This window comes from Pipistrellus kuhlii, unplaced genomic scaffold, assembly GCF_014108245.1.
Source record: "Pipistrellus kuhlii isolate mPipKuh1 unplaced genomic scaffold, mPipKuh1.p scaffold_m20_p_37, whole genome shotgun sequence".
NCBI lineage: Eukaryota > Metazoa > Chordata > Mammalia > Chiroptera > Vespertilionidae > Pipistrellus > Pipistrellus kuhlii.
The window spans coordinates 1,396,152-1,419,384 of record NW_023425537.1 but is presented as its reverse complement, the minus strand read 5'-3'; positions in this window follow the sequence as shown (position 1 = coordinate 1,419,384).

Sequence of the window (23,233 nt, the reverse complement as noted above, 5' to 3'; positions counted from 1 at the left end):
GGAGGGGGAGAAACATGGGGAGAGAAGGTTAGGAACCCTATTTTCATTTTTTATACCTTATTCTTCACTCCTCCCTTCCCAATGCCTTCCTTAGTGCCAAGTACCTGAAGTTTACTGTTTTCTCAGCTTATTTTTAATGGATTTCTTCATCAACAGGCACAGTTTTCAGTGCCCTATCATCTGGTTCATCTGTTGAGTCACTTACCAAAGTAATCATCTATTTCTCATTACTAGTATCTGGCTTTTGAAGAAATTTCAAGTCCATCTTATTCTCTTTTCCTCCCTTTATTTTTTTTTTAACATCAAACTTTCTTTGAAATTACTTTACTGCTATGTGAATAGGGTAGGGGTGTAAAAGAAATGAATATAGGTTGTATTGCACACACCCAAACACAAATTTACAATGTTTAGCCCATTTTAAGAGAATACTTCCTAAACCTCTAATAGGCAGTACCCATTCTGCAATTTGATGGCCTAGCCTCACACCCCCAGTTTATCTGTCTATTATCTCCTTCTACTTATGACAAAGCTGAGACTTAAAATGATTAAATAAGTGGTTCAAGGTAAAAAAATCTTATTTACATATCAGGGTTTTTAATGAGTACTAAATCAGATAAATCACTTAGCATAGTTATTGTCTTATCATAATTGGGTTTTAAAAAATTGGTTTTCATTATTAAATATCTGTTCCTTGCTTATTGGTCCCCCAATTTCTGAATACAGCATAGGTAGGTCAGTAGGGAAGTGGAAAAGATTGATATGTGATGGAATAGCATGCACTACACTAAGTGAAAAATAAGACACAAACGAGTTCATACTATATGTGTCTATTTATATGAAATTCTACAATAAGCAAAACTAACCTATAATATAGAAATAAGACCATCAATTGTTTGGAGCAGGGTAGGCTGGGATGGGGCATAAGGAAGCTTTCTGTGGTAGATGAAAATTATATACATATATGTGTGTATATATATGTGTGTGTGTGTGTGTGTATATATATGTGTATATATGTCTATATATGTACTTGGGTGATGTTTACATGAATATAAAAGTTTATCACACCTCATCAAACATTAATGTTGCCTTTAGATAACACTGGTCTTCCCTGCTTAACTCAAACAAATTTTTTAAATGTTTAATTGCAAACAGTTAACAGTTTCAATCCCTGATTTAAAAGCAAACATTTTTTTAAAGAAATTTTAAAAATTTAGTGGGGAAAATAGGTGGACTTTATTCATCTATAACTCAACAATGCTTAGTTTAAATGTTCACATTAATACTCTTAGCCCACTTAGAGTGATTTGAATTTTAAAGGAGAACAGAAAAGCTTTGATGTGTGATTAAACAATACTCACCTGTTAGGAGACTAGGATCCTCTCTGGAGCTACTGTGGTGGAAATTAGCAAAGTCAGGTGGGCTACAGTCTTATATTGACATCAAAATCTAAGGGATCAAAGAGGAGTGATCAGAAGAATCAAAATTAGGATCAGAAATAAAGCATATGCATCAAAAGGGAATTCAGGTGAGAAACACAGTAAATCTGTGTCTCACAAAGAAATACCATTGGCCCTTCTTAGTAGAAGAAGGGATGATGGCACAATTTGTTAGCACAAACATGGGAATTCTAAAGAATCTGAGCCACCACAGAGAATGCCCAAGCACTTTGATTGCTCTGCTCTGCTTGTCTGCTTTTCTGACAAACTCTGATTGCAAGGTAGTCCTGTTTGCTCAAACCATTTGCTTCTACTCAAAGTTCAGTCTTCTCTAATTGCAGATCTAGAAAATGCCCCAAAATACTTTCCTCTGTGCTACAAGGTCATTTTAGAGACCAAAAAATCGTTGTCAGTATAACAGAAGTCTACAGAAAGTTTGGCACTGATTACTTGAAACATACAGGGAGTTTATTCTTGTAGTCTTATTTATTTAATGACTATATTTATTTGTCTTACAACTGTAAACCTATTTTTGCCCACCACTGTATGTTATGCTAACTGACATGCCATTATTTTTAATATATTTTTATTGCTTTCAGAGAAGAAGGGAGAGGGAGAGAGAGAGAGACACATCATTGAGAGAAAATCATTGATTGGCTGCCTCCTGCACACCCCCTCACTGGAGTTTGAGCTCGCAACCCGGGCCTGTGCTCTTAACTGTAATCGAATCCAGGACTCTGCAGTCTGAAGGCAGATGCTCTATCCACTGAGCCAAATCGGCTAGGGCGTGATGAACTATTATTATTGAGAGCAGTAGGCCAGACTACAGTGTTAATGCTAATCAGTCTAATCATTTTATTCAGCTCTGAATTCCATTCAAATGAAAGATTTTTTTTAAAGGCCATAGATCATTCACATGTCAATATCCCAGGCTTAGACCTGGCAACTGCAAAACATTTTTCAGAGGAAAGGCCCATAGCCCAAGTGCCTATCTTTACAATCTCCATCAGCCCAATTAATTTGTGGTGGATTTCAAGCTGAAACAAAGCCCCTGCCATGAGTCTTGCTGTCCCAACCCAGCCAGAGGATTCTGCGAAGCGTCTCCCTCAGTCATTCCAGGGAAGAAGCACAATAGGATGGAGCTGAGCCCTCGGGGGGTTGGCAGCCAAAGGAAATGGAAGGGCTGTGTGCCAGAGTCACTATCAGTGTGGAAAATCACATGGCAGCTACTACAGGGAAGCATCCTTGAGAATGGAGGGGAAGGCTGCGAAACATCTGATAAGTGCAGAAGGTAGTCATTGTCCCGAGGATGAGGCTTACTGTCTAAACCCACAGATTTCTACACTTGCAGAAACTCCTCGGGGTTCTTGATTAGTCTCTTGATGGCATGTGGCTCGTTTTCTACCCAGAGGTCAGTATCATCAGGGGGCCTTCAAACTGGATGTTGGGAGGATCCTCTCACCACCAGGAAGCACCCGCCCAAATGCCAGAGTGTCCCTCCCTGCCTCCCCAGCACTTATTTGTCCCATCAGATTAGATCCCTTACACATGATCGGGAGTTTAAATCGGGCCTGAGCTTGTTTCTACTGTATTGCCAACAAATCAATGCTGTGTCACAAATCAATGCATAAGCAGGAGAGACGGGAATCCAGATGGTATGTTTAGCAATGATGCTGAGGAGAGTAACCAGCCCACCACCTATAAACCCCCTCCCCAAGTCCATTTCTGATGTCTAAAACTTCATCACGGCAAGTTTTGTTGTTGTTGTTGTTGGGTTAAAGTGGAAAAAATCTAACATACGAAGAGCATGTGGACAGAGAATAAAGTCATTCTTAGTTATCAGCCTCTCACTACAAGTTTTCCTCTTCTAAATGGCTCCAAGGCAAGCAGCGTCCTAAAGGCTTATACATAAGAAGGTCTAATATAAACCCCATGCATCCACCAAGTGGAAGGAAGCCAGGCGGGAATAGAGAAATTGGGGCAGGTCAGGGCACTGAGGCTCTTGAGAGAAGAAGCACATCCAGAAAACCAAAAGGGGAAATAAGCAATTGCCCCACATGTTTTACCTATTTCACAATTATGTAAATTAGCCCACACAGGGAAAGGTCTACGGCCAATACTTCTGGAGAAACAAAAGCCAGAGATTTCCCTCCCCCAAGCATGTCCAGAAAGCGACTGAATGAAGTCCATGAGAACTCCCTGCAGACTCTTTAAGAATAGTCAAGTGCAGTTGCTTTAGGCCACGGTGTCAGAGGGATGCTGGGTGACCAGAAGCCCACGTGTTAGAGAAAGAGTTTCTATGGGGAATCTGGATTGGATCAGACTGTCTCTCCCCTGTTCACTGAGGGGCCTGTAACGAAGAATGTGTGATGTATTGTAGAAGAGGCTCAGGGTGAGAAAAAGGATGTGACATGACAAAACAAATCAGTAAGACAACTGTTCGTCTAAATTGGGGTGCCTACCAAATGCCAAACGTGGTGCTAGTAAACTCACAGTCTGGCAGTGGACAAGTAGACCAATCAGAACAACATGGGAGCATGGCCAGCGTGGCTCAGAGGTTGAACATCAACCTATGAACCAGGAGGTCCCACTTTGATTCCCGGTCAAGGCACATGCCCAGGTTAGGGGCTTGATCCCCAGTGTGGGACATGCAGGAGGCAGCTGATCAATGATTCTCTCTCAGCATTGATGTTTCTCTCCCTCTCCCTTCCTCTCTGAAACCACTGATAATATATTTTTTAAAAAGTCAAGAAAAGAAAGAACAACATGGGAGAAGTGTTTGAGAGGCAAGTGCTCAGCATGCTAGATGATTTTAGAGGAGGGCCTCAATCCCATTCCTGGGGAAGGCTCTCGTGCAGGTAAGTTCTGAGCTGAGGAACGAAAGATGAGACATTAGGCAGATCTAGAGGAGAATGGATTGCACGCAGAAGGAGCAGTAGAACAGTGTATCCAAAGGCATAGGCATAGGGACAGGGGAGAGTGCCAGGAGTGGGTCAAGGGTGAGAGGTGAAGGGGTGAGAAGTCGGAGGCCAGGCTACAAAAGGTCTTCCATAAGTGGCCTGCAAAGGAATCCTTCAAGCATGTATCCATTTTTGCATCCACACACCCCCCCACCTCAACACCCTGCCTACCATATTCCAGAAAGGATTTATAGCGACTGTTGCTAAAGAGTTTGGATTGTATTATGAATGCAATTGAGTGTAATTGAAGGATTTAAAGCAGGGGATAACATGCTCAGGCATGCATTTAAGAAAGATTATTCAGGCAATGTAGAAAATAAATTGTAAGGGGTAGAGGGAAAAGGACAAGACGAGGCAGTTAAGGCAGAATGGAGGCAATTACAGTAATCCGAGGGGAAAACAAGGCAGGCCTGAACCCAGGCAGCAGCACTGGGCATGGGGAGGACCCCATCGATTGGAGGCGTATTTAAGATCGGACAGAATAGTTTCTCAGTTAGTGGGCCAGATGATATGTACTGCCATGGAGGTAAACCGAGAAGAAAGAAATTGCTCAGGAAATGTGTCTTGATCAGGAATCAGAATGAGAGACAAGCCATCTACACCATTTGCCTGATATTAGACAGCATTCATAGTGTAGAAATATACAGTTTCAAGTACTGGGAATTATTAGCCTACTTTGTTTTAAGCATAGTCTTATTTCTTTCAAGGTACAGACTTCTAGGATTGTCCAATGATAAGATAATAGCTGCTCTTGAAACAACTTAGTGCATTTTTCAAAGGAGTACTGTTGTCAGTAACACCTCAAGTATATATATATATAAAAGTCTCCTTGTCACATATTGTTTGCAACAAGCAGAATTTGAGGAAGACAATTATTCTCCAGAAGGGACAATATCTTCCCAGTGAAAGAATACACTTCACACAAAAACTGAATTGTCCAATAACTTAAATTATGAGTGAACATGTCTAACACAACCTGGAGAAATCTTTCTCAGTAAGTGTTCGTTGGCTCTGAAATTACTTTAAAATTTTTTTTTAATTACCATTTAAAGAATTGATGTTAACAAATATAAAATTTGAGCAATCTCCCGAAGTTGACTAAAATGGAATATAATCTACAGGAAAGTAAAAGGGAGGGGAGGGGGAGGAATTAGAATGTGTTTTGTGAATGGGGACTGGACTTAAAAGATACAATAATAAAGGTTTGCTCTTATAGAAAGGCAGTATTTTTCCTTCCTAGACTTTCACAGGGGCATAGAATCACTCCCAAATGAAAATTTAGGTTATAAGAAAATGCATAGAGCCGATGTGACTGTAACTGCTTTAAAACGTGTATATAGCAGTAAGGGTTTATTCCCCAAACATAAAGATGGTTTTAAGATGAGGTTATTTATTAAGGTGTTCAAAGGCATAGGTTAAAAAAAAATAAACAAACTAAAAAGTAATCTTGAAATAGACTTAAAAATTTTTTGAAGAAATTCAACATATTTCTTTTTTTAAATGTAAGCATGGATAGTTACTTAACCTGAAGGATGATATCTCTCCCCCAAAAGTAACTAACGTGGTCCAGATTAGCTAGAGAAATGTCCATGAAAGTTGGGGACAAGAAAGTGTGTCATGATTATTTAACACCCTCTTGATGTTACTAGTAAATAACTAACCAAAAGGTACAAATATGTAAAAGGAGGATGCAGAAGTATGATTATTTGCAGATGACATGATTACACAAAAATGACTCACAATTAAGAAATTAAAATAATAAAAGACATGAAGGAAATTGAGTTTTATAAATATATATATACAGAATTAATCATTCTATATATATTGATAGTAATGATGGGGGGTGGGAGTAAATCACTGGCAATCTATTTTATTGACCTAGTTTTCTCTCTTCTGAATCAATATATCGATATATCATAGATTTTAGGAGGCATTTATTTAATGCAGTCATTAATTTATATAATAAATATTGCTGAGTGTGATACTGTTTAGCTACTATGATCAGCACATGGGGAAACCATGGCACGTCCCTCTCATCCTAGACCTGGGGTTTATGGCCACAGGTCAGAGGGGTAGAATAATCTGATAGTCCAGGGTCAATGGATCTAAAGGATGTATGTGGATTATTTAAACCTATAAGGGAGCATGACTATTCCATATAAAAGAAAAGGGTTAGAGTTTAGAAAGTGCCCTAACAGAGACAAGAAAAGGCTATATCCACGGAGCTGAGTAAATTCCTATAGGGATTAGGGTGGTACCATGAGGACATTGAATAGAAGAGATGATGAGGTGTTGGGGAGGTAGGACCTGTAATGCTTGGCCATTGCCTGCGGTGACTGGATCTTACTGGCATTGTCTGAGATGATGGGCAGGGGGATGAGCCCTGGAGGAGGAGCAGAGCTAAGGAAACTCAGGATACAGCACAGTAGTTGAGAGAATGCGCCCTTGGCTCTGCTGCCAAGTTCACACCCATCTGGATCCCTTTGGATGGATATTTTTTACTTTCATGACTCACTTTGTTTAATTTTTAAAATAGAGATAATAGTAACAGGACCCGCCTCATGAAATTATCCCTCCATGATTAGCAGAGCATCTGTTCATGTGACTCCCACTTAGTAGGTATTCTTTAACATTGTAATCAGTGTGTGGACACATTTATTCCAAAGTGTCTGGAAACTTCCAGGAGGGGGCATTTAAACGATATTTGGCTGTAAAGGCCTGGGCCTCTGGAAAGAGACTTGGACCAGAAGTACATATGGGAATCAGCACATAAGTGTTACTTGAAACAGTGGGGAAAGACTGATTACTGAATCTATAGCTGTGGTAACTAACAGGTCATTAGGGATAGAAAATAAAGTTAGATCTTCCTCACAGTCTGACCATATAAATGTAGAAGGATTAAATGTTTAAATGTTAAAAGGAAAAGTGTTGAAATGTTACCTTAAGAACAATCTTTGCAAACTAGAAGAAAAAACTGTTGAAGAAAATATAGATGAATTTGAATGTATTAAAATTTTTTAAAATCTAAAGTTATAAAAGCAAATAAAATTTTAAAACAAGTACACATTTTGAAAATATAACACGTACATGAAAAGGAATATAGAAAGAGTATTTATAATTAAACAAATAAGAGCCAAACAAGCTTATTGAAAAGGATATATAAGGTCTATGGTCAGGCAATTAACAAAAGAAGAAGTATAAATTAAAGTAACATTGCATGTTATTTGCCTATTAGACTGATAAACATCTTAAGTTTTCAAATTTTAATTAAAATTTCTTGTTTTAGTGAAAGTAAAAGGAGATATATATATATATTCCAAAATAGTAATTTTTGCAATTTTTGGTTTATTTACCAATAAAAAAATGTTTTCTAAATTTACAGATACTTTTATGCTAACACTAGAGGCCTGGTACATGACATTCATGCACTGGGACGGGTTTTGGGAGAGGTCTCTCAGGCCTTCTCACAGTCCAAGAGCCCTTGGGGGTGGTCCGACTGATGGCTTAAGCCAGCGGGCCTAAGCCAGCAGTCAGATACCCTTAGCGCTGCTGCAGAGATGGGAGAGGCTCCTGCCACCGCTGCTGCTCTCACCAGCCATCAGCCTGGCTTCTGGCTGAGCAACATTCCCCCTGTGGGAACACACTGATTACCAGGGGGCAGCTCCTGCATTAAGTATCTGCCCCCTAGTGGTCAGTGTGTATCATAGCAACTGGTCATTCTGCTGTTTGATTGCATATTATCCTTTTATTATATAAGGTCATTTATTCTTAACTTTAAGTAGTTGCAATCTCTTAAATATTGACATCAAAAACTAAAATAATATTACTCTTTTACACCCTGCACACTCCCCGCTGAGGATTGAGGCCGCAGCCCAGAATGTGCCCTGACTGGGAATCAAACTGTAACCTCCTGGTTCATAGATTGACATGCTCAACCTCTGAACCACACCAGCCAGGCCAGATAGATTTCTTTATAGAAAATTGGTTTAGGTAGAGTAGCTGTCAGATCCCTTACTCAATGTGATAGCTTATAGTTCTCTAATTTTGGCTAAATTCACTCGGAATGTCATTTTAGGACATCTACTGTAAAGGGGTCACAGTTTTGTGTGTTGCTGATTTTCTTCTGCCTCCTTGAGCATTGATGGACGCATTTTGTAGAACATAATGAAAAACATAAACTGATTAACTAAAATAGATTCATAGAGAAGTATCAAACAGACCATCAAACCTCAGAGGGAAGGCAGGGGATAAGAGATCAACCAAAGGACTTACATTCATACATATAAGCATAACCAATGGACATAGACACTAGTGGAGTGAGGGCATGTGCTGGGGGGTGGGAGTGGCTGGGGAGATGTCAATGGAGGGGGGGTGGGCGGGGGGAGAAAGGAGACATCTGTAATAATTTAATCAATAAAGAATAAGTAAAATTAAAAATGCAAAAAAAAGAGTACGTTTTGAGTTAAAAGAAAAAGGCAAACCTTCTGAAGCATAGAACACCCCGAAGAAAAGGTCCCCTGAATGGATGGATGAGCCATGGGGAGAGGAGAAGCATGAGGGCCCCGTGGGGACAACCAAGCTGAGTCCATGGGAATGACCCAGGGCACATGTAACGGCCAGGACACCTGGAAGCCAATCCTGATCCCCTGCTAGTTAACTGTGTGACTTAAGCTAGTCATTTAGCTTAACTTCCCACGTTCTCGTTCCCTCTTCTATTTATAACAAGGCATGGATTAGATTAGATGGCTTTAAAGATCTTTTTTTTCCTCGTTCTAAAATTCTACAGTTAATACATTCAGACATTCTTTCACATGCTCCAACTCCTACAAACTCCACCTTCTTTTAATAAGTTCTATTTACCTGCAGGTGGTTGGACTATTAAGAAAAGCAAATTGTTTAAATAATGTCTGACTTTTTGACTGGCTTGACTCTCCTAACGGGTCATATATATAATTTTTTTTTTCTGAGTAGTGATTTTTTGGGTACATCAATCAACTAAGCCAGTATTTATTGCATGGAGCTAATTAACTTTCAGAATGACATTTTCATTTGTAACATTGGTGGAGATTTGAACTCAGATCTCATCAATGAAAAGCAGCTGCACTAATAACCCAAGTCCCAAGGAGCCCCGTAATTCTCCCAGCTTACCCTCGCCATAAATGTGTGATTAATCGCAGGGTTAAGGGAGTTCTCAGTTACTGTGAAAACAAATCATTACCAGAAACTGGCATTCCCAATTTATTTTATTTTATTTTTATTTTTATTACTTATACCCTATTCTCCATATTTTCCATATGTTTTGGGGTCCTTTTCAACTAGTCAGGACCTTGTGGAAAGCTCAGCTCACCCCCATATCCTGGTGGGTCATGCATGACAAACAGAAAACCTTTGCCACACAATGTCCTTCAGCCTCGTGAGGACATGTTTTTGACAAATATCTACATAAATTTTCTCCCTCCCCTATCTTACAAGAGAGGCGAGGACCTCTCTCCTCAAACAGTTGGGTTTTCCAAAGGAAGGTATGCTTCTCATAAGTCACTTCTTTCTCCAAGTCTCTGCTCTTGCTGCACTTCATTTTGTTTAGGTCTCACGTGAGTGTTCTCTTTTCCCTGCCCAATATAAGACTTGAAAACGCATCCCTTTGCCTGGACTTTCCCCACATACCACCATCCTCAGCCAGTTTTGCACACTCAGTGCACAGGGGAGACACGAGGTAGCTTCATGGGGAGACATCCCAGGAACCAATAGAGCAGGTCCCTCCATTCATTCCATCAGCTGGTCCCGGATCAAGAAATTGCTCACTGGCTGTCTCTTTGTTGGACTCCTTTCTTCACGTGGCCAGCCACCCTTTCTACCTGCACATGTGCAGTTGTTTCCAAACACAAAACAGGATGGCCCTGCACTCACTCCCTTCTTCAAAGGCTCTGGCCTGGGTTAGCCGGTCCCCAAACTCAGCAGCGGTGCCTAGGAAACCAAGATGCTTTCTCTTTCTCCCACTATCAAATTCTTAAGCATCCCCAGCTTCCCCACCAGGCTCCCTAAGTGATGCCTAGCATCACTCTCACAGGCATTCACACTCTTACACGCACACACACATCCATAGTCTGTTTTCCTCACACATTCCACACACTACTGGAAATCAGTGAACTAGTCAATCAAGCCTTAATCTTTCAGTATCTATCATCAGTCTGAGACAGGAGGGAACAAACAGGAAAGGAAAAAAAGAGGAAAGTCAAAAGCAAGACCCAGGAGGGCAAAGAGTGGAAGGAGTAAGGAAGAGAAAGAAAAGAAAAAGTGAAGTCAGCTTTGTGTCGGGGTGTTTGACTGCAAAGGATAAAGGAGGTGGGGAGGTGGGGGAGGTGAGTTCTCCATGGGCGGGTCTCCCTGCTCCTCAGCTGTAGGTGGAACCACGTGAGTGAGCCAGTCACGTGCTGGTGTGGCCCCCTGCATGTGTCTGTGTAGAGACGCCACACAGACTCACAGGTGGGTCTGCTTTTGTGTAAGAGCTGCCCCTCCCCACCCCCTGCAAGAAGGATAGCCAGAGGAGAAGAAAGTGATTGGGATTAAAAAACAAATGCAGACAACACCAATAACTGACTTTTTAACACAAATGTTTAACTTGATTAAGAAGCTGTAAAAAAAAAAAAATGTAGCTGATTCTCCAGGCGTTAATAAAGAATGTCATTTTGACAGTGTGCCTGCCATCCGGGCTCACTGCAGGCCAGAAGCTGGGACTGCACACACACAGGAGAGCCAGAGTGTAACACGCAGGGTCCATGTGGCCAGGCAAGGAATGGAAAGCTCAGTCCCCAGGAGGTCTTTCCTGGTAACATGTCCAGCCTTATAATTCATGCTGCTGAGGTTTAGCAAAGTAGCCACGGTAGCCAGAAGGCGGGTGTTAATACAAACCAAACCTCAGCCCCTGTCCAGGCTCACTCCTGGGGACTGCAGGGCTCACACAGCTCCCCCACCCTGCGTCACCACCACCCACTTGGAGACCATGGCTTTGGAGGGGGTCATGCCTACAGACACGTCTTTCTCTGTGTGTGACCGGCCCCTGCCAACTTGTGGTGAGACCTCGGATGCCAAAAGTAACCAATTACAGGAGTCGCCATCCTGTGGCTGAAGGCATCTCTTTGTGGGAGTGTATTCCCTGGATGTCATCAGCGTGGGGATTAGAGACCCCTGGGCTCCCCAGGGCGTCTGAAAGGGAGTCTTGGTCAAGCTGGCATTTATCCATTTGCATCATCCTCCCCTAACTGCCAGTATCGACAGCTGTGCCCTTCAGCTGAAACCATTAGTCTCCAAGAAGAGGTTTCTGGCTCCCTCATTACCAATTCTCTATCTATTGGATACCATCACCTCCAGAGAAACTGGGATACGAAAAGAAAATGATTGAATGGACACACACACACACACACACACACACAAATGATAGAGCAATCACTTGAGATCTGCCCTCACATTAGACGCCAACAGTTTTTCAAGTTTGTCCTGAAAATTCTGAAATCTCTTATCACATCAGTGTCCTCTTCCTTTGTTTTCGCTGTCATTCTCTTTCACTGAGATTCTTGCAATGTCTTTGCCAGTATCCTCCTTTCCTCTGACGTCTCTGCCTTACCAATGATCTAGTTATCTCTCTGAATACAAGCATCTCCTGATGTTTCATGTCTTCCTGGCCTTCTCTTCTCTGGAGTGTAAAATGGAAATGTTTTAATGTATGCTCATCACACACTTTGGGATTGCCACATTTCCCCACCCGTGCTGGGTCCATCCGTGCCAGTGTTCCACTGGGTCCTCCATTCTCCTGTGAACGTTCTTTCTGCACTTCTTCTGTTGGCAAAGCACTATTCCCAGCCATTCAGTCATCTGCTCTGTGAGGTCTTCTGAAGGCCTCCCGAGCAGGCGACTTTTCCCTGCCGTCTGGTTTTATCTTCCTTCCTGCTTCCCTCTTTTATAATACCCATCCTGGTTGTAAACTATTGCCATCCTTAGGTGGTGGTTTGACTCTTGTGACATCAAACAAACACAAGGAGATCATAGACCACATTTTAGGTCTTGGTATAAGACATGACGTGTAAAAGGTATTCAACAAATATGTGGTAAGTATTTGATGAAAAAGAAGAATAAGTAAATAAGCATATGACTCATTCAGTGACCCTCATGGAGCGCGTGTTGGGTATGGGTGATGCAAAACAGCGGCTAACCCACACATATTTGCTCACATATGTAGGATGACACAATTTATGTAAAACCTAATGTACAAATAAATACACAAACAGCCCAATATTTTATATTTTCTTTGGGAATGCAACTTGCTTTTGTTTTTCTTTTTTTACCAAAGTATATGCCCTGAGTCAGGGCCTGTCTGTGTGTGTTTGTTTTCGTCTTTTGTTTTTCTTTTAGCTTTTCTAATTACTACTTTGGATTCCGCAGGCCAGTTATATCCCAGATGTTTTAGCTATCCTCCGTGGCTTAAAGATATTTAGGTGGGTTCTAATTTTTTTTCTTTGCTATTAAGACACAATTGTAGTTATGAAGTCCTTGGGCAGATATACATGTTTTCCTTAAGGGTTATACCTGAGAAGACTTACTAGGTCATAGGAAATGCATATTTTGCATGTTAATAGATTCTTAAACATTGCCCTACAAACTGGTTTACAAGTTTGTACAACTTCACTAACACTAGATACACTGAATGTCTCTATTTGTCTATCTTCTCATTCCACCCCAACTACATTCCTCATTGCTATATTCTGGAAATTTAGTTCCAGATACATGTTTTTTACAATTAATGTTTATTAAACCTAGTATTAAGTTTTCCTAATATCACTGCTCACCTTTGGTTTTTTATCTCATTCTTTCCCCCTGGCTTCATCTTTCTTATTGCTGGTATATATTTTCTTACAATTCTTTCAAAAATGTTTACAGGGGTTTATCTTATTACTCATTTGCAGAAAACTATCTTTCTTTCAAATTTATGCTTGAATAATAGAATTAAGAATTAGGCTAAAGAAACTTCACCTCAGAGTTTAAAATTTAAAATTTCCTCCAGCATTTAAAAAGCTCTTTTTATTCTTACACTCAATACTGATTTAAAAAATTAAAATTAAAGTTTTTTAAAAAAACATACTCATGTCACTACAAGCCTCCATCTATTGTAGATCTTTTTTTTCTACTCGGATACCTTTTAGAATTTTACTCTTGATTCTTGACATTATAAAATTGTAAGACTACCAAAACCGGTTTGGCTCAGTGGATAGAGCATCGGCCTGCAGACTGAAAGGTCCCAGGTTTGATTCCAGTCAAGGGCATGTACCTTGGTTGTGGGCACATCCCCAGTAAGAGGTGTTCAGGAGGCAGCTGATCGATGACTCTCTCTCATCGGTGTTTCTAACTCTCTATCCCTTTTCCTTCCACTCTGTAAAAAAAAAAATCAATAAAATATATATTTTTTAAAGATTGTAAGACTATATTTAAATGATGCAGCAAAAGTTGGTAAAGAATTAGGAAACTTCTAAATATTTGGGCTGTTTCATGTTCAGTGGATAAGGCTTTATTTTAGATCCAGCATCAAAGGACCTAGAGTAACTGAGTTAGGTGTGTAACTGTTGTCTGGGTTTTAAGTTTCTCGGGACAACAGTTTCTTCTTTCCTCTGACAAGAAATGAGGAGGCTATAAGGTCCTTTACAGTTAAAAAACAAAGCACAGTGTGCTAAGAGCACTGAATTTTCATAAACTTTAAGAGATCTTTTGTGCTTCTTTCTTTCTTAAGAGATCATCAAATACAAACTCTCCCAGCGATAGTACTCCTAGCAGACCTATCTCATTGAAATGGTTTCTAGAAACCTAACATCTCTTAACTCCCTTCTTTGTGTTCCTTTTCCTAGCAATTGCATTTCCTTAGAAAATGTGGCATGAAAATTCAGGAGAATACTTAAGTATTTTGTTTCTTTCCATTTTCGAGCTGAGCTCGAAGGTGATGGTGTAAGTCAGTGAATTAAAGAAGGATTCTATATGGCACACTACATATATTCTAACTTTTGCCAAACAGATTGGTAAACATTCACAAAGGGAACTCTGGAAGGCTAAAAGATTTCTCCCTCCAGAAGGCATGGGAGACCTCGGAATTAAAGCTTCCGACCTCTGAGTACCAGGCTGCCCCTGATTAAAAACAAATGGAACATGTGCTGTGGCGCATAAGTCTGCCTGATTTATGGCTTGGAAAATTAAGTTACTATTACTTATGGGGCTGGGAAGCGAAGGCCCGATGCAATAGCTAATTGAGAGTGGAGAAGGGGTGGATGCTGAAATTGGGAAAATATATTTTAGAGAATGGCTGAGTGAAGACATCGGGGTATGTAATTAAATGGCCTTAAAAAAAAAAAGTCACGCTCCCACCAACCTGTTATATCAAACAGTTGGAATGTGTTGGTTTTATTAACTGGTCTTCTGCCATTCCTTCCATCAAGCTGGGCACGACGGAATTCATTTTCTCTGTTGACTGACTGACAATAGGAAACATTTAAGCTTCTATGACTAGTTGTCTTATAATAATGGGATATTAGTACAGGAGACACACGTGTGGTAGTTCTCTAGTCATTAAAGACTATTTAAAATTCGGGCAATGACTAGGTTTTCGTAAGCCACACAGATATCTTTCTACATTCTCCATAGTCACAAAAGAATGTTTTGATGAGTTTTCTGATTCATCAAATGAACTTCCAATAAATTCCTGGAAGGAGTTTTATTTTCCGAGGAGTAGAGAAACAGGAACTTCTGGGTGTGAAAGGTCAAATGCTGGGAGACCTTGGAGGGCATGAAGCTGTGCAAGGTGCCCTGTCCACCAGTTCTCCTTCCCATGCAAATCCACTCAGAAAGCTGCCGGGTAAAGGACTAAAAAACCAGTGATTTCTTAACGTTGGGCTGTGACTAGAAGAGTGATCAAATGGATGACATGTGTGGAGACACTTTATTTTTATTGGACAATCCAACATTCCCGAAAGATTGCCGTAATTTAGAACAACTACTGAAAATTTCTGACATTGACGATGATGCTGTCTCATCATAATAAAGGCCACTTTCATAGTCATTGAACATGGGTACTGGGGATATAGGTTTGTAGACTGATTTAAATACAATCAAGGGCTATTTTGTCCCTTAAGGGTTATTTTTCTCTTCCAAGCACTGAAAGAACATTTCCCCTACCTACTCTCATGTTGTAAATTCAGACACTTCATTTGTAGTGGTGGTTCTCATCTGGGGATGATTTTTGCTCTGCAGGGGGCCACTTCACAAAGTTTGGAGACAATTTTGGTTGTCACACTGGGGCAACAATGCTGCTGAATATAATAAAAGGAATAGAACAGCTCCCCTGTAAAGAATGAATCAGTCCAAAAGATTCCAAGTTAATCAATCCACAATAGTGCCAAGGTTGAGAACCCTACTTAATAGAGACTTATAACTGTGAAGTATATACATCAGTAACTTGGAAAATTATAATCTGTGGACTCATAACACAAATTGAGGAGATCACTAACTATTACTCTGAATGGATCCAATTTATAAAAATTCTGTGTACACATCCTTTTTCAGGAGCACATTTATTGTTGAAAATGAGATGAAGTGCACAGATTTAAGGCAAAGAAACAACGGAGAGAAAGCCCATGGTGACATCATATAGAGAGGAAGCACTTTCTCCAGCCTGGCCGGCTCTGCACACAAGAACTCACAAAATATCTACCGAATGTTATTTCTTTAATCCATTAGTTATTTAAAAACAGATAAGGATAAGTCTTCTTAAGAATTTATATCATTTCTTTTTTAATAATGGTCTAAGGTGCCCAACAGGATTTTTTTTTTTTTAAATCCTTCCTAAAGAAACTAAATTCTCAAAGCAACAACAAAAAAGACACTAAATTCTTACATTTTCCTAATTTAAATAAAGTTAAAGAAAAAGTGGTTTTCAGGGTGTGGTCTTGGATAAAATGGGAGGTAGTTTGGGGGCAGTTTAAGTCTCAGGCACATCTTCATTTAGTGAGATACCCCGACTATTTCCAGACACAGAAACATCTGTGTGACTTTTCAGAGGCAAATCCTGCCGCAGCCTCAACCCCAGCTGGGCTGCTCCTGGGGACCCTGTTTTCCCGTCAATCACTGTAAGTCTATGGTCTCAACTTGAGCTCAATCACTAGCCTGAGGTAACAAAGATGTTTCACACCCGCTAATTAGGGGCTGGCAGGTAACCCATCTAACCCCCGAGATGGGAAACACATGGTTAATAAATTGTTTGGTCACACATCCTGCCATTCTGACTCCAAGATGGCTCATACCAGCTGCCCATCCATCCACGGGCTCTAACCTTCTAGGCAGGGGGGAGGGTTCTGGTCAGGAATTTTGAAGAGGACAGGGGAGGCAGAGAAACAGTGACCAAGGGGAAGGGATCCCGAGGAAACCAGAACCAGAGAGACCAGGAGCTAACGACAGTTATCTGGGCTGGAAGTTTCTAGACTTTCACTGAAGTGTCTTACATAAGCACAAAGAGTGAAATTTCATTAAACAAAGAAATACTGAGTTTCTATGGATGAGTATAAGCATATATAGAAACCATATTTCACTCTCTTAGTCATCTTATTTAAGTGATTGATTCTAGACTAACATAACTTTATTATTAAAGATTTTAAAAGATAAGAAATATTAGGATAATATTAGGATAATAAGGACAGGAATAGAAATTAAAGATCTGACAAAACTCCTCTCCGTGTGTGTGTGTGTGTGTGTGTGTGTGTGTGTGTGTGTACAGTATGTCTGTGTGTATATACATCTTTTTTATCTATGCAATAAAAAAGTTATACTACCATTTTTTCCTATGGTCAGTGATATTAATAATGGTTTATTTTTGACAGCCTTTCCTGTACTAGGAAATGAATTGATGGCTGCCTGATGAAGTTGAAGTGTAACTTCAAGATAAAAAACAATAACTCTATTGAGAAAAATGCATCTTGCAAATTTAGAGAATTTCTAAGAAGTGATTACACAAAAAACAACTGAACTTCACTCAGGAGCTATGGCATGGGGTATTGAGGGGGTCTCAGTGAACACTATTTTATTAAAAATGAGTAAATGAAGAAGTCAGGTTTATGCTGTGAGATAAAGTTGGCTACAAATTTTTTAAAAAATCCAGCCTAATATCTATTTGTTTAATAAGTTTAACTATATAAAATGGCTGAGTTTGTAGGTCAGTAATAAATATCAACAATTTTACATGGTTTAGTATAATAGCATCGTATACATTTTTTAAAAATCCAACAGAAAATGTTAAATATCTCCTCTTACTTCCCAAATCATCTGTGAAAGAGAATTTCCAAAGTTACATGTTGTCTCCCCCAACCACATTAGAAATAAATCCTTTCTCACTAGGCATGTAAAATTAATTAAATATCAAACAAGAATCAAAGGTTTCTGGGTGAGTTAGAATCACTTGCATAGTGGGGCTGGGATGTGGCAGCCAGTGAGGCAGAAGGGTGGGATCAGGACAAGGGGAACCAGGAAAGCCAGCACTCACAGGGCCAGAATAAATTCTGACTTCGTAACACATATTTACTCATTTAAATCAAGGAGCCAGTGAGGCGGCATTATTTCTAGCTGCGTTGTTACAGATGAGATGACAAAGGCACCTATTTGTGGATATGAAGATAGGATTCACACCTAGGCACTTAACCAGACACTGTATTTCTCCCCAAACAGCATCCTCTCCTTCTAGCTACCTTCCCCTTACTCTGTGTCACATTTCTTTATGGGCATTTATTCTCACCTGCTGAGTATATTTGCATGGGCTCCTGTATTTGTTGTTTGCCCACTGGGCTAAATTAATTATATTTTTAATACAGGGTTTTGGTCAGGGTTGCCAACTATAAGATATCTACTTAAATTTGAATTGTAAACAAGCAACGAATTATTTCAAATATAAGTATAGCCCCAGCCGGTGTGGCTCAATGGTTGAGCATCAGACCATGAACCAGGAGCTCACAGTTCAATTCCCGGTCAGGGCACATGCCTGGGTTTCAGACTCAGTCCCTAGTAGGAGGCAGCCAGTTGATGATTCTCTCTCATCATTGATGTTTCTATCTTTCTCTTTCCCTCTCCCTTCCTCTCTGAAGTCAATGAAAACATATTTTAAAATAAATAAGTAAACAAATAAGAAAATATAAATATGTCCCACAAAGCTCATGGGACATACTTACACTAAAAAAGAAAATGTTGTGTCTTACCTGCAATTCAGAATCAACCTGATATCATGTGTTTCTGTTTGCTAAAGGGGACAACCCTTGAGAACATTCTCCCTCCCCAAACAATCCTGTTTCCATCACGTGGCTTGCCATTAGACACCCCACTGCTTTCAGAAAGCCTCAAGGAGTCCTGGTGGTTGACAGTAACTCCTTGTAGCCCATACATCTCTTCCTGTTTCCTCTGTGACCCCTTTTCCACCCTCTGATGTCACCCCTTGTTAGCATCCTACTCTCCCCCTTAGGCCAGTCTCCCAGGCATTCGGAGAGCAGGTTAAGGACGAGTGGGGGTGGTTGGGCAGGGAACCCTGAGAGTTTGAAGGCTGAGTAGGAGAGAGTAGGTAGGTAGAAAGGGGAAAAAATGGTCAACAAAGTGTCAACAGCCTATTGGCAGGAGCTCAACAGTGTTGCCCTGAAGGAGTCCGGTGGCCCTGGACCCCACCACTGCCGTCCACGCTCTGGTCTATTGGGGAACCCCACCGAGGAGGCTGGCCGAGGAGCCCCTTCTTTCAGAAGAAAGTCTGTTCCTCAGGAGCACCATTCCTTCCAGGGAGCTGTTGCCGCCAGCATTGGCAGCAGTTGACACCTTCACAACCGTTTTCCATCTCTTTCCTCTAATCCAGCCACTGATCCCTGAATTAGGGTCACAGGAGCTGTCTTCAGGGTAGAGCGAGAAGGGACTCAGATCACCAGAGGCATTCCGGCTCCACGCTTCCACGGAGGACTTAAAACTTTAATCTGATTTGACACAGTTATTTGGGGCATCCGAGCACTTGTCATGAGACAGATGATTAAAGCGGAACTAAGGGATTTGGGGCTGTCTTGGTGAAGAAGATTAAAAATAAAATGTGGGAGAAATTTGCTTTGTTTCTCCTTTGACACATCCCTCGGAAGAAAATTGTACTGTAGATCCTTGGCAATGCACTCTGCCCTGGTAGCCAGGCTGGGCATGGAGAAAGAAAAAAAAAAAAGAAAGAAAAAAAGAAAGAAGGAAAAGAAAAGGAGGCAAGGAAAGATCCTTTCTCATCAAAATTGTTAGTATACAATGCATTTTCTGTCTTTGTCACTAGCCAACTTGGTGAAAAGAGTTCTAGAAAACAGTGAAATGGAACTATTTTCTTTCTTTTAATCGAAGTGACCTGAGAAGTAACAACTGAATTGGGGAAAAAAGGCCATAGATCAGCTTTAGGGATGTGCTACAAGGAGAGAGAGTATATGCCTGTGATTCATTTGTCCAAGGGATCTCATTCAGTTTGCACTTAGTTGAGTGGTAGAACAGCACATGCTGACCACTCTCAGGGAGTTGATGCCAATAGCATGCCATTGGCCAATGTTTGGAGATTCCGAGGGTGAAAACCAGAGTAACACTTCCCTCCTCAGAACCTGTGTCCGTCACTCCGTGTTTTCAGGCGGTGTTCCTTGGTGACACATTCCTGCAGGTTTCCTGCTTTCTCCTTAGGGTCAGCAAAAAAAATGACCCCATAAGAGCAAGTTTCTCACTCCAGTCAGAACTGGATGCACCATCGTTGGTATCTAAACAACTTTTTGCCCCTAGCCCAAGAAAACACCAGTGCTGTAGGATGAGAGAATCACATTCGTTCCTTCCACCACCCGCCAAGACAAGCAAACCGAGACTTGAGGATCTCATCGGAGGTGGCAACGTTGGGGCTTGACGTTCCTAAAAGGAGAGGTGGTAGTTCCATGAGCCTCAGGCAGCCCATGGAATGGGGTGGGGGTGGCATTTTCCAAAGTCCTGACATCACAGGACTATTTTTTATAGGAGTCCTCCCACTCTTCATCTGAGAACTTTACTATGCCCCCTGCTGATGACAGCCCACAGTGAGGCGTTGTTCTGGCCTGAGTACAGACTCCTAAACCTTGTGTTTGACTTTGGGCAAATTGCATAATGTCTTGGGACTCTGTTTCATCATCTATAAAATGGGAATTATCCTACCTACTCCTCCCACATTCACAAGGTTGCTTAAAGGGCAAAATGTTGAAATTATCCACTTAAAAGCCTTTAAACATAAGAATTAATGCAGCCTAGGCAGTAATATCATAATTGTCATCATTCTGAGAGCAGTAGCCACATCCATGTACTTTATCAATGGACAGTTGTAAAATTCCCCCACAAGTACACCCTGTCCCATGATGCAACAGATATGCTCCCACCTTTGCTTTGACTGTTCCCTCTGCCTGGAATGTTCATTGCAAACTTCCTGCCCTCCCTCAAGATGTGTCCAAATGGTATCTTCTCAGTGAGGCAGCTCTGAATGTTCTTTTCACATTACAACCCACTCTTTACTCTCAGCATTTAGGATACTCCATGGCTGCTACACACTCTTCTATAAAAGTTATCTCTACTCTAGAGTCTATTATAATTAAATACAATTATTATTGAAGTAATATATTAAATTGTCGTAATAAATGTCATTTATTAAGTTTATGATCAATTGCCTGACTCTTTCATAAGGGCAGAGCTGTCTGTGTATTTTGCTTATTAAAATAGCCCGAGCTTGTTGAGGACAGTGCCTGGCACAAAGCAGACATTTTAAAAATATTTGTTAAATTGGGTAATTAATTAAAAATAAACCAGTGGATAGCCCTGGCATGCCAACTGCATATCTCCACATTCCTCAGCCTAGAATCCAAGGCCAAACACAACTGGTCTGATCTACCTTTCTGTAGCATCTTCCTCTTCACTTTTTTTGCTCATTTGTTTCCCTCATTCATAAACACATTTCAACTAGTGGGGATTTTTCTCAGTGGCCCCAAACACCCTATAGAATGGTACCAACTAACTTTACCCTGTTTCTTTTGTTTAGCATGCTCACTCTCCAAATGTTCTCATGTAAAATCCTATTTATCTTTCACATTTGAATGCTTTTTCCTCTATGACCCCCTTCCTGATTTTTATACAGGAACATACCCTTTCCCTCTCCTAACTCAGCGTGTAGCTTATGCCTCTGGTATGGCCCCTCCTATTTCAAGTACTTGGATTGCAAAGAGAACACAAGCCAGGAGCACACAGCACTGTGCAAGGACCAGAGAAAGAGGTCTCCAGATTGCATGGTTTCTCTCCAGAGCCATGACTCTGAACACAGGTTCGCTCCTCCTCCTCGAGTCTCCCACCTGTTGGAGCAGAGACACTCAGGCCTTTCACCAAGAGGCCCCAGGATGGCAACAGTAAACAACCAGGAGACATTGTGAGGGTGAAAGCATGCCAGGAAAACACACGGGATCCCCTTGGGTCACACTATGTCATTCCCCAACTATCTTTTAAGGCGTAATGTATACAATACAATGACCAGGAAGATGCTGAAAGCATAGGTCAAGTTCACACAGTACAACTGAAGCAGAGGGAAGCTGACTACTTTTCGCAAATTCCTAGATAAATGCATTTGTCCTTAAATTTTTAATGCCATCTTGTTTTAATAATCCCAATTTTCTACAAATTTATTCCAAAGAAAGAAATCTTCTAAGTTCCTCCCATGGTGAATCTCAGGAGCTGCTGCTGCGGCATTGCCCAATAGCCACTAGAGAAACCTGCCAGTTGTCATTCCTCATAAGCTGAGTACCCCTTGGCTGTAGACATCACCTAAGCAACCTGTATATCAGGAAAAGACCAAAAGACAGTCAGATCCTAAAAAGGTCTGTTAGTTTATGAAATTGTACATGAGTGTCATTTTCTTCTTTTTTTTTTTTTCATTCAACTTGGAAAATCTTATCAAGATCTGGTTATACAGAGCTCATTGGGTTATTAAGAGTTTCCCCATCAAAGCATCCCAACACATGGAAACTCAAAGCATCTCATTAATTTCAAGATTTACTAATTGACTTCAACTGGCTGGTAAACTCCAACGGAGAATGGTGCCCAGGGTTACAGAAATAATAGTAACCAGGCACAACAACAGGCAACCAATAATCTGCTTTAGGTCTTTCTACACTGGCCTTTTCTCATAATTTTATTCAATATATGAATAGAATGATGCAGTATTTATAATTCTACACATATCTTTTGCATATAACTTTCTTCATTTAGCATAATAAAAATATGGTAACTTGTATCCATAATTTGTTTCTTTTTAATAGTATTTTATTATTGAGACTTAGTCTATTAATCAATTGATGGGCGTTTGGATTTTTTTATTTTTTGGCCACTATTAATAATGCTTTTTGTGAACATGGGATAAATACTCACAAGTGGAATTATGGAGCCATATGGTAAATTTATCTGTTAGAAAATGTCAAAATATTTTCCAAAATGGTGGCACCATTGTACATGCCTACCAACAATGTAGAAGGCTTCCCATTTCTCTACACTCTTGCCAATCCTTGCTATTAACGGTCTTTTTTCTACTAGCAAGAGTTTTGAAACTAACTTTATTTCTGGGTCCATTGACATCTGGCTATTGTCCATGTAAATAAATACACAGCAAAACATCTTATTGGTAAGTTGTCATGAGTGTGTGAAGACTTGAAGATGGCTTGATATTCAGTATTCACTTCCTGTTAATCAAAAGTCCCCAACATATCATTTGCTTTACTATTT